This window comes from Talpa occidentalis, unplaced genomic scaffold (assembly GCF_014898055.3).
Source record: "Talpa occidentalis isolate TD23 unplaced genomic scaffold, MPIMG_talOcc4v2.1 talOcc4.556, whole genome shotgun sequence".
Lineage (NCBI taxonomy): Eukaryota > Metazoa > Chordata > Mammalia > Eulipotyphla > Talpidae > Talpa > Talpa occidentalis.
The window spans coordinates 19,596-30,172 of NW_023604924.1; the positions used below are offsets into that span (position 1 = coordinate 19,596).

The 10,577-nt window shown below is 44.0% G+C and overlaps 1 pseudogene; it reads right to left on the reverse strand.

Moving 5' to 3' along the window:
* The window catches only part of LOC119260129 (glutamyl-tRNA(Gln) amidotransferase subunit B, mitochondrial-like), a 29,025-nt pseudogene extending 18,775 nt beyond the window's left edge, over positions 1-10,250 (reverse strand).
* Between the last annotated feature and the right edge of the window lie 327 nt (positions 10,251-10,577).

Sequence of the window (10,577 nt, forward strand, 5' to 3'; positions counted from 1 at the left end):
CCTGATGTTCTCTAGAATTAGTCAAGTATTTCTAACCTGTTAGGTTCTTCAAATTAAAAGTTTTCACTAACATCTGCTCTGTTCAGAGAACCAGTATACTGTAGATTACCTCGTAAATAGATGTCACAAGAGTGACAGAATAAATTAATAATAAATTAATCATAGTCCTTTACAAAGGTATTCACATTATCATCTCTTTCAGGATCATGTTCCCTCCGCTGCCACCTGCACACACATGTTGAAGGCATCCAGCAGAAGCACGCTATCTGCACTGCTTGTTAATTCCAAGAGCAGGCATCACATCAGATTTGCTCCCATCCTACGTCTCCCTCATTTTCCTGAGAGGTACACAGCTCCCCTTGAACAGCATGGGTCCACCTCTAGGCAGATACACACCCACTCGAGGAGTTGACAGATGACTTAAGGGAGCTTCCAGTCAGTGCAGACAGTGGGGTTCCAGGAGGATTTTCAACTGCTCGGAGGCCGGTGCCCACGGACAGTTAACTGTTCAAGGTGCATGTGTCCACTCTTGTGAATAAAAGGAAGTTTTGTCAAACGTTATAGACAATGTTCCACTTTTCATCCCATAGCTGCCAGGGCTTTGATCTGGGGAGCACCACACACTGTTTTAAACAGGCCATTCCTGAGAAGAGAGGAGTTAATCTTGCATACATGTGTGGAAAGCAGCTTTTACAGCCCTTCCGCCTAAAGTCCTGAAAACAAGAGATGAGGCATTCACGACGACGGGGGTGGTGAGGGGGGGTGTCTGCACTATGTGGAGATAAGAGCTTTCAAACAAGCAAAGCGAGAGCAGAGTCAGTGGTTTCTAATTAATCTAATTGTGGCACAGTCTGATTATCAGGAGACGTCATCTCCCAGCCACAGCTGAGCACAAGCAACAACATATTCCTGTTGCTCTCTTTTGTAGATGTGGGCTGTGGGAGGGGTGAGCATTTCAAATAACAAAGAGTGTGTGTGTGTGTGTGTGTGTGTGTGTGTGTGCGCGCGCACATGAGCACCCACTCTGCACATTCGTGAGCTAAAGGATTTGAACATACATACATTGCAAATTTAGAACATGCTTAGTTTTACTATTACTGGAAACATTAGTAAATTACAAAACAGAGAGACTTGTAAACCCCCTGACATTTTATCAAACAAATATATTGTCTTTCCTATTTTTCTTCCCATTTCACATCCATATATAAAGTATTACCAGTAGGGAAAATGGAATGATATTGATAAATAGAAAATAACTAACTTGAAGCAAATAATCCAGGATTCTCTCTAATTCAGCTGACAAATAATTATTTAACACATCAAGGAAGATTCTGTACGGGGTAACAAGTTTTACTTGGTCAAAGTTATGAGTGGAGCTCAATCCCTGCTAATAAAAATAAAGAATGTTGCCCTTAGTTTAGCTGTAATCCTGCCTATAAGCAGGAAAATAGACCGAGTGACCTTTTCAGTCTGAAGATTTACGATAGGATTCCGTATAACTTGAAAACAACAGGTAAAATAAGCAGATGAAATGCCTGTGGTCCTAAGAAACATTCATACAGAAGGTCCCTAATCAGAACAGGGTGGTGGATTGTGACCCCTGCTGCCCAAGTGATGAGGTTGGTGAGTGTGTGATCACGGTGGGACGGGAAAGGCCAGGGAGGTGAAGATGGGGAAGAATGAATATAATATCTATACCCGTAGAAATTCATACATACACAAATAAATTTATAAACATATACAGAGAGCTAAGCTTAAAAGCAAGACAGGGAATCTCCTGGGGCCCCACAGCAGAGGGAGTTTAAAACTATGTAGCACCCAGGGGTAACTGCAAGAGGTGGAATGGTCAAGCAGTTAAGTGTATGGACTTGGAAGCCTGACTGCTGGATTTGAACCTTGGTTTCTCCATCTACTTTCCAGTGGTGACACTGAGAGCAACTGCTGTATTGAGTTATGAAGTGGAAACAAGCTAACACACAGCACCTAGGACAGGGCCTGCCAAGTGCTCTGTGTTAGTTGCTTCACTATCACTGTTAACTGGGCTGAAGAGACCAGATGTTGGCAATTTAAAACACTTCAGGAATAGAAGTCAAGGCTGTGGGCCCTCTGGGGTGGGGAGTTCAGAGCCAAAAGCTGCTGGTCCTGTCAGACGATCTTCAGCCTCCAACTGGAGAAGCTGAGCCGAAGACTACCCACCACAGTTCAAGGCTGAGAGGAGTCTGGAGAAATCAGAGCCCTTGGCCTTGAACCGGTGTAGGTATGGGGCTTGGATGCTGGCACTATCCAAGCTGTGAGAGAAACTAATGTAGAAACTGTTGGTTCCATAAAGCCGGCAGGCACTGGCAGAGGCCGCCAGGACGGCATCCATCAGAGATCCTCCATAACAAGGGTTGAGTCCTCAGGTGGAAAAACCACACTGAACACCAAGCAGGATAAACAAAAACAAGTCAACACGTGGCCATACCCCGGCCGAAGCCAGCGGAGGAAAAACCAGAGTCCCTACACAGGAGGCAGCCATCTCGTCAGCAGTAACTGAAACCTGGGACAATGGAATCATGTCTTCTGAATGCTCAGGGGAAAGAACTGTCAACCTAGCATTCTATGCCATCTTTCAAGACCTAAGGAGAAACAGAAATGGTTGGAGGCACAGAAAAACTAAGTGTGCATCACCCACAGTCCCAGAAAGCAGCGATAAGACATAGGCAGCAAGGACCAGCACAGAGGTGAGTGAGATAGAAGAAAAGTGTTTGCAGGCGGAAGCGTCTTCAGTTTCTGCCTAAGATGCTGCCTGAACCTGGGGGAGGGGTCCACCTTCTTAAGATGACAGTTGCTGAGTGGCACTTCCCCCTGTGCTCTGGGGACACCTCCTTTGGTCTTGGGCACTTGGTCTATCAATCATTTCCTCTCCTCTCTGGTGCACTCCTTGAAGCCTAACTTTTAATTGTTAACAATGTATTATAGGCAGGTATTTGGAAATGACTGATGGAGAAGTGGTTGTCCTTGCTACCCTCCCCCACGCCAGTCCTGTTCCCTGGCAACAACCACCTTCAGATCGCTGAGCTGTCTTGTTGGATTTATATCTTCCTAATTTAAAATAATGTGCTGTGCCAGGGACCTCTGGAAAATCCATCACCTGCTGGCCAAGGCACTAGGCCATTTGCCAGGTGACAATCCTCCCCTAACCTGGGAAACAGGCAGACCTGCCAGACTGTCCCAGCGACACAGTGTTCTTACTTTTAGGACATGGAGCTACAGAAGTGGCCCAGTTCATTCCCAAGAGATAATTTATGTAAGTAACAAGGTGAGATTGTAAAGGCAGGACATGGGCACAAGGCAGGTTTTTCTGATCCCATGCAGATCGGGTAAAGGAGGAGTCAGAGTCCTCAGTAGTTTTGCAGGTTTTTTATTTGGGGTTCACCAGGCATATGACAGGTAGGGTGCTGGCTGGGGGGCTGGGAGGCTGGCAGGCCTCCCAGCCCCCAGCAAGTCTTCACTCTATCTGGGCTCTCTAGCGTTCATTCTGCTGCTTCTCGGCTTCTCTTTCGGGTTCTGCTGCTGCTGGCTGGGGCTGCTCGCGTCCCCCCCGTGACGCCGCCCTTAAAAGCACAGTCTTAGCTCAGCTGAATCCCATCTACCTATGCCACACCCTACTCCAGGTGCCCGCCATCAGGCATGCATTCAGGACAAGGATCCATCATCTATCCTGATGGCGGAAGGGCAGAAAAGCCTGATATTTTCTTTACCCTACAGTCCACCCCCTCAGGGTTTTCTGCCATACAGTCTATACATACATATACAATTTCTAAACAAACAATGCAGCCATGGCCCAAAAGCAAATACATCACAATATAACAAATACAATATAACAAAATACAACAGAACACAAATAAGTCCAGGCAGGGCACCAACCTAGTGCAAAAGACAATTATTGTACCAGCAGATGAGCCACCAAATCTGCTGCCGAAGGCACTGCTCATACGAGGGAGGGGAATCACTCACGGCATCTACTATATCACACAGGAGCTGTCAGGCTTCCTGGCCTTCTCTGGCTGTAGTCTCGGTACAAGCACACACAGCATCCACCCCCAGGATGCACTAGCTCTGGGATTGGCAATTTTATTCTGTTGGGGTAATCGCCAACCCTCAGGGTTTCTGTCTGCAGTCGCTCCAACACTCGGCCTTCATGGCCCCCATGCGACTCACAGACCCCTGCTCTCAAGCCAACCCACTGCACAAGCACATGGGTTGGGGATCCAAACTTGCATTTGGCTTGGGCTCCACCCCAAGCCACATTCCCCACCCGTCCCCCAAGGACGGGCTCCTCAGCTCCTCACCCTCACTCAAGAATGAGCAGGGCATCACCCACAGGTGATTTTACGAGACTCACAGGGCTTCAGCATACCCAGGCTGCTTAACAGCCGCTTTAGGGCTTCTCAACTTAGCATCAGTACCAGCTTTTTGCCACCTTAGTTGGCTTTTCTCCTCCACCTGGCCACTGGGCATACACAGGCTGCTTTTGGCCATCTAGGCCCACTGGCCACCCCCAGATTCTCAAAAAATAAACATAACCCTGCTAAGGTCCTCCGCCTTCTGGCGGGATTGTCAGTCCAAAATCATCAGTTATCAGTCTATCAGTCCATTGGCCTCTCCCTGCTTCAGCAATGGCCTGCTGCCCAGGGGTCATTGGCTGGTCCTTTCCGGTGTCGTTGGCTGGTCCTTTCCGGTGTCGTTGGCTGGTCCTTTCCGGTGTCGTTGGCTGGTCCTTTCCGGTGTCGTTGGCTGGTCCTTTCGGGCGTCTCCTTCACGCCAGGTCTCATCCTGTAGCTCGTGGACTTATCCATCTTCTATACCGCCATGGTGCCTCCAGCGTCGTCACAGGCAAAGTCTGTTCTCCTTAGTCCCTCCAGGTCTTCGGAGGCTCCAATACCCGTCTGCATGGATCCTGCCGACTAGCCAATTGTAAAGGCAGGACATGGGCACAAGGCAGGTTTTCTGATCCCATGCAGATCGGGTAAAGGAGGAGTCAGAGTCCTCAGTAGTTTTGCAGGTTTTTTATTTGGGGTTCCCAGGCATATGACAGGTAGGGGTGCTGGCTGGGGGGCTGGGAGGCTGGCAGGCCTCCCAGCCCCCAGCAAGTCTTCACTCTATCTGGGCTCTCTAGCGTTCATTCTGCTGCTTCTCTTCTTCTCTTTCGGGTTCTGCTGCTGCTGGCTGGGGCTGCTCGCGTCCCCCCCGTGACGCCGCCCTTAAAAGCACAGTCTTAGCTCAGCTGAATCCCATCTACCTATGCCCACCACCACTACTCAGGGTGCCCGCCCTCAGGCATGCATTCAGGACAAGGATCCATCATCTATCCTGATGGCGGAAGGGCAGAAAGCCTGATATTTTTCTTTACCCTACAGAGATGTTCTGCCATATTTTTTCTATCATACTCTATCTCAGAAGAACTGACCCACACTCGCTATTTTTCTGTCTATTCAAAAGTAATATAGGCCTAAATGCAACCCCATGATAAACTCAGGAGCATTAAAGGGCAAAAAGTCAAGTGGAAAACAGGTGTGGAGGTCAGTTCCCCACCCGCAGAGGAAGCAGGGAACTCCGCATGCTGGAGCTTGAGTGTGGACAACTCTAGGATGTGGGTACACTTATTTCTAAGAACAGTGGATGGGAGTGACAGGCCAGGGGGAGGTGTTGGGACTGCTCTGTCACTTTTGGACTTGCAAAAAAAAAATAAATAAATCACCAATAAAAAGCCGAGAAGTCAGTAGTGGTAATATGTGTATTTAATGTTATTTTTATATACACATTTTAAAACTATTGAAAAACTCTTTTAGATAATCATCTGTCTCCAGAGTTCTAATACTTTCATTGTTTTACTTTAAAAATAAAAACAAACAGAATCTATAACCAATCAGCTAACTTAGGCCCTGAAAAGAGACCCTCTCAAAGCATATTCTTAATTTTCCTTGTTTTGTCAATTAGAACAGGATTTTCAATGTTGGAAGATAAGAATTTAGTTCATTTTCTTCCCAATATCCCAGTTATATCACTGTTTTGGTTAAGTAGTTGGTATTTAGTAGTTGATACTTCTGTTTATTATTGTTCTTGTTATGTAAATATTTTTCTCTGCTGAGCTGTTAAGTATACTATGATTACTTACATGGTTTGTTTTTCCTGGAGTTGATAGGTCTCCCTTTCTCCCTTGCTTCATTTTTTTATGACTTATTGCTTATTATTCTAAAAACTCCAGTTTATACGAATAATCTCTTTGTGCAAGCATGTGTGTGCACATGTACACACACACCCCCCCATACCCACACCCATATCTTATTCCACCCACCTCCTTTTTTCTGGAAACCTCTGTTCTGGAGTCATCAACCTCCTCTCCCATCAGATCCTCTGAGCCTGTGACAGTGTTCATAGTCAGGAATCTAGTAGCTTCCTGTGATGACAGAAGGTGGATTTTCCAGAACGTGCCTGTCTGAAAACATAATTATTCTACTGCCACACTTGATTTACAGAGCTGGGTACAGCACTCCAGGTTAAAATGATGTTCCCCCAAGATTTCTAAGGCGCTGTTTCCTTCTCCTCTAGCTGTACATGCTGCTTTTAAGAAATCCAATGCTTTTACTTGTGGCCTTTCTTTTCTTCCCTGTGAGTTCTCATATCGTCTCTGCAGCCCTGGCTTCCCACCCTTCATGATGACATGCCTGCCTGGGAGACTATTTTTATTCCTTGTGCTGGGTACTGGCAGGCCCTTCTCATTGGGAGACTCACGTCTTCACTTCTGGGAAATTCACCTGTTGTATCTGCCGGTAAGTTCCTCTTGTCAAGCGCCTATAACTCAGAGTTAGACATCTTGGATTCTCTTATTTTCCCTCAACTGTCCAATTCACTGTATGTGTATGTGTTATACTTTCTGGAAGATATTCTTGACTTTATCCTCTAATTCTTCTGGATTTTTTTCTTGTTTATTGGTTTTAATTTCTGAATATTCATTTTTGTTGTGATCATTTTTATTTATTTTTTGTGATCATTTTTAAAGGTATATCGTGTTCTCGTTTCAAAGATGCAGCTACCGTCTAAGGATATTTATAAAAACTATTCATTTTTAAAAGTATTAACCCTGTGCAATATCTGTTACCTCTTGTTTTAGTTTTCTTTTTATTTTTGGCTCTATAAAGCTGGAGAATTTCCTCAAATGTTTGGTGATTTTTGGCTGTCAATTTATATTTTAAAGTGAGGATTAAGATGCTGACTGCAGGTCCGTGTAAACATCCTCAGTCCAGGACAGTCAGGTGGGAGGTAGCTTTTTTCCTGAGAGATCCCCAAATGTTGATATCTGAAGTTCTTTCCTTCAGGAACAAATAATCTCCAAACAAGTTCCTGCAGATTCCCGTTTGGGGGGGAGCAGAGGAGAGGGCCATATCAGGTCACTTCAGTTCCTCAAACAGGACAGAGGAGAGGCGGGGCAGCCCTGGAGTTCAGAGAGCAGACATTGACACCTTAGCTTCTGCTCGGCTGCAGTCCCCCAGGAAGTGTGTCACTTGCTGAATTTCTCCCAAGATGAGAGACTGTTGTGGGGTAGGCAGCTGTGGAGGATCAGGGAGAAGACCTCAGGTCTAATGTTTAGCTGCTCTCTGCTCAGATTCAGAGTTAAATCCGCTATGTCCACCCCATGGAGTCTTCGGCAATACTCCAACAGCCTGGCCCTCCCTGGGGCTGCTTCTCGCGAGCTCCCCTTGCTGTGGGTTGTCTCTTGCTAGGTTAGAGTCAACTCCGCTCTGCAGGTCAGACCCTCCTCTGCCAGCCATCTCTGGTGCACTCTGGCCTCCTCCCTAAGTCTCCTTTTTATCTTTTTAATTCTTTCATCATCCTTTAGGGGTGTTTTGGGGGTGGAGTGGCAGACAGGTTAAACGTGTATATTCAGCTTGCCATATTAATCGAATGTCTCTTTAACTGCCTGCCTCTTCATTGGCTTCTTTTGGTATAATTTTGCTCACATACTAAAAACAGGTCTTATAAATACAAAGCTTTTTTAAATGAATTGATTTATTACATTGCTAATTTTGGGACAGTAACTTCTCCCCTGAGGTGTAGTCCCGTGGTTCTCCCACCACCACAGCACCAGTGATCCAGTCCCTGTCTCTTATGCTCTTCCCTCCCCTGTTTTGGCCCCTCTCCCTCCCCTATCCACCTCCTTTCTCCCCTACTGTATGCCTGAGATCTGTGGTCAGCTTACAACAAATATTTCTATAAAAAGAAGGCGATTAGCTCTGTTGAGAGAATAATCCATTGGGTTATTCAAACCACAGGCGTTACATGCTCTGAAGAGGAAAAAAGAAATCCCAACTTAGCCTTTGACTGTCATTTAATTAATGTACTGTCCTCTCAATGCTCCAATGTTCCAAACGCCTTCACTGTTTTACTGATATATTATCACTAAGTACCTTCTCGGGCACATGACAGGAAGTGGTACCAAGCATGTTAGCATTTTGGTTATTCTGAATTGTCTCTAATATTTGAACACATTCAGCCATAACCGAAGAGCCTATTTAGAGATAACATACCTTTCTGCTAATAGAATGTTTCTAAATGTGAAATAATGAATAGCTAGATACTAGGAAAAACCTAGAAAGAACACAGAGGTTATGGCGAGTCTGTTGGAAATGAACTACCATGTTTGGCAAAAAAAAAAAAAGGTTTTGGTCTCGAGGAAGAAAAAAGAGAAGGGTTTTGATAAATACTTTGCATTTCACTTGTCTGAATAAGACATTATTTCTACTATGAGTCTCTGCCAATTAAGAACTTAAACATTTATAACTGAAAAACTGGTTCTTTTCAAACAAATAAAAAAAAAAAATCTTTCTATAGACAGATACTCAAAGCCACAGCAGGGAGAGTGGGAAGGAAGAGAGACCCAACAGCAAATCAAAGGTGACCTTAGAATCATTTGCAGAGACGGGAGACCTCTATGACAAAAACCACAAGAAAGGACAATGTTCCAAGATAGAAATACTACCCAATACTACCAAGGCCCCAGATATAGCAGGCACATGGGAGGCAATGCCTGTTTCTGCCCCTGCAAGTCTGCCAGTGCTCAGTTCAACCAACCTCCACTGTATTTAAATGTCGGAGAGTATGGAATTCACCCCCTCCCTACTGTCATATATAACATTCCCTACAAGGATGGCAGGAAACCCTGATGACACTGTATTCCTGGATACATTATTAGCTGTTTTTTAAGCCCAAATATTCAGTGTTCCTTTCATCTTTTTCTTCAAAATTCAGCCAACTACATGAAAACACATGCTAAAAATTTTGCTGATGGGTACACTGGACCCAGTCATTCCTTGAGTTTAAGTGGAAATGTGTAGTTAATGCACATTGTGGTTGACAATTTTCTCCATTATTGATCATTTCTTAGTTTTAATAACCACAATCATCATCGACCTTACATTGTAACAGCATGTGACATATGCTGCTTCCTTTTATCAGACTCTTGATTTATTTATTTGCTTGGCTCCAACCTGGGCTTCTCAGATGGCTTGACACTACCTCTTCTAACAACCTTCCTTAACAACTCTGAGCCAAACCTCCAACCCAATTTCTCACAGTACTCCTTTTACTGAATTAGGTGTTCCTCCTCTGATTCCAAAACCATCCTCTGCATATTACCTTCACCAGACTAATCACATAGTACATTATTTGTTTATAAAACACATCTCTCCAACTACTCTTTAAACTCCTCCAAGCAAGGATCATTGTTCATCTTAATGTTCTAGTTCACAGCACAGTGTCTGGTATTTAGTAGACATTCTAAACATTTGTGAAATAAATGGATAAATGCATGAATAAACAGATGACTTGAAACTTAGAGCCTTATAAATAGTTCTTTATAAAATATTTAGTCCATTCCATTTTGCCCAAGATTCCCTAAAGAATTTCCTAAGAGTTACACCAAGATATTAAAACAAGGAAATCATTATCTAGGTTAATAAAAATATTAACATTTTCTTATGAAAGTAAGATAAAAAAAAAAAAAAAAACGAACAAACTTACCGGCAAAGTTCCAGGCAGGGATGCATCAAAGAAAGACACAAAGAATTTGGAGGTGCTGAGAAGTAGACTTGAGATCCAGAGAAGAGTTTAGAGTTGGAGGAAATCTGAGCATGAATTTCCAAACCTACCACAGCTGCCCATCTCTGTTCACTAAGAAGAAAGATATAACTGTTAAGACGTAGTTTGACCTGCCACCATGCATGAATTTCTATAAGCCTAAACCACAAATGTTAATTTCATACTTGTGTTTTTTAACTTACTAAAATTTTACATCCTTACACTAAAAAAAGTGTCATATTGTAGTGATGACAAAATCAAAACTAATTCATAAAGCACACCTACAAGAATAGCAAAATAAATTTCACTGGCATCTCAAAATAACTGAACTGGGTATTACGTGGCGACTGGCTGACTTCAGTGAAAAGCAGAGTTTATTGAATTAACTTTTCAGTAAATGAAGAAAGCTGATCTTGTGAACATTATTTAGAATTAACATAAACATCAGGATTTGGCTA